Below are 2,042 nucleotides of genomic sequence, written 5' to 3'. Positions count from 1 at the left end.
GGCTGGCTGGCATGTGGTGCTGGGGGATTGAACCGCGGTCCCTTTGTTTTTGCTAAGCTTGTTCTAAGTAGGCACTTTAGACCACTGAGCCATCTCACCAGCCCACTCTTCATTGTTTTCTGCCACATGAACTGCTGTCATTTGCTTTGGAGCCAGCAGAATATGGACTGAACCCTCCAGTAACTGTGAGCTAAATAAACCTTTCCTTCCTTCATTTTGAGTGTCGGGTATTTGTCCCAGCAATGAGTAAAAGGTAACCAAGACAGGCACCAAAGGTACGTCAAACACACGGCAAATGACAAACTAGTAAGGGCTGCACAGTCTTGCAGCACTACTATCTGGAGTATTTGGCCCTTGTGGTGAAAGAGCAGGTCAGCTGGTGTGTAGTAACTGGATCTCCTGCGCTCTGGTCTGGAAATAAAACACATTATTTCTGATATCTCAGTAGCCAGAACTAACTAGAAAGGAGGTGGAAATACCAGGGAGCAAATGATATATATGTAGAGCTACATGTGTGAAAGTAGCTAAACTTCTCACAGCACAGCTGTCCATATCCACATCCCATGTGTCCCCCGGGCCCCTGTGTAGGCCTCCTTATACCTTCTCACAGATCACCCACACACCGTGGAGTACTACTCAGCCATAAAGATAAATCTGAGCCATTTGTAGGATCATGGAGGCATCTTGAGACCACAGTGCTAAGTGAAATAAATCAGGCGCTGATGCCTAAATATTGCCTGGTTTTTCTTATATGAGAAATCCAAAGTATAAATAATTTACAGAGTAAAATAAAAAGTAGATAATAGGAACAGGGAGACAGATCTTTGGCAGATGGGAAGGGGATGTAGGGAGGAGGGGGTGAGGGACCGACCTGTGCTGGGTACATGCACCTGCTACCCACAAGGAGGTACTCTCTATAGATGGTAAAAGAACAGAGAGATGCCCAACCACAGACAGGAAGGGATTAGGTAATTGTAGTTCTGGAGTTTAGCATTTAACCTCTGGGTGAAAACTTCTCTAGTCTGTCTCTATCTGAAAACACAGCAGCCTCCCTGTGACCATTTTGTTATGGGTCAACTCTTCATAGGAACCAGATCAGCCAGATAGAAATTTGAATAGAGCCTTTTATTTACTGAGCTCAGGTCTGTCAGCCACTTTTTACACAGGAGAAGGCTGATCGGCCCCGAATGTAGGTAGCAATGGGGTATTTATAACAGAAATCACATCCAGTTTGGTAAGCAAATTTGTTATCTTTTTTTTTTATTAAAAAAAAGAATGTTGGGCTGGTGAGATGGCTCAGTGGTCTAAAGCACCTACTTAGAACAAACTAAGCCAAGCAGAGCACAGGGACGGCAGTTCAATCCCCCAGCACCACATGCCAGCCAGCCCCGCCCCCTGGTGGGCTGAGCTGGCCACACACACACACACACACACACACACACACACACACACACTAAATAAAATTTAAAAAAAAGAATGTTGAAAAATTTAAAAGAATTGTTATCTAGCACAGAACAACAGAAACTACATTTATTTGACACAGCTGCAAACTGTTTATAACTAAAAGGTTTTTTACAGCTTAGTGTTAAGTGTATATTCTTATAAGATATATCTTAAGCTGACTATGTTATAGGAGATGGTTGGGAAGGGAGTTTGTGTTAGCTTATTGCCTTGACAAGAAACATTTATTGTTGGACAGCCTTGAGCCGAAAGGGAAAACACATTTTTTAGTGTAGATAACAGGAAGCATAAGGGTTTTTTATAATTTTTACAGTTGAGGCACAAAATTCTGTTAACCCTTTAAAATTTCATCATATTTTCTTCCTGTGCCAAAGTTCCTATCTTGTACCTAGTAATTTTGAGATTTGGTGCTTTGGAGATTGATGCAAAGAGCAGAAACAGAACTGAGCTGTCTCTGGAAATGTTGGCAATTAATAATTAGCTCCTGGGGCTGGTGAGATGGCTCAGTGGTCTAAGGCACCTACTTAGAACAAGCTAAGCTAAGCAAAGCACAGGGACCACGGTTCAATCCCCCAGCACCA

At 42.9% G+C, this 2,042-nt stretch overlaps 1 pseudogene across 1 annotated transcript in view; it reads right to left on the bottom strand.

Moving 5' to 3' along the window:
• LOC105741571 overlaps nucleotides 1-2,042 on the bottom strand; it is an 18,054-nt pseudogene that overhangs the window by 1,528 nt on the left and 14,484 nt on the right. The window lies entirely within an intron of this gene.

This window comes from Octodon degus, unplaced genomic scaffold, assembly GCF_000260255.1.
Source record: "Octodon degus isolate 3935 unplaced genomic scaffold, OctDeg1.0 scaffold00016, whole genome shotgun sequence".
In the NCBI taxonomy this organism is placed as follows: Eukaryota; Metazoa; Chordata; class Mammalia; order Rodentia; family Octodontidae; genus Octodon; species Octodon degus.
Note: the sequence above shows the minus strand (reverse complement) of the source record. Positions and strands in the feature narration are given on the sequence as shown.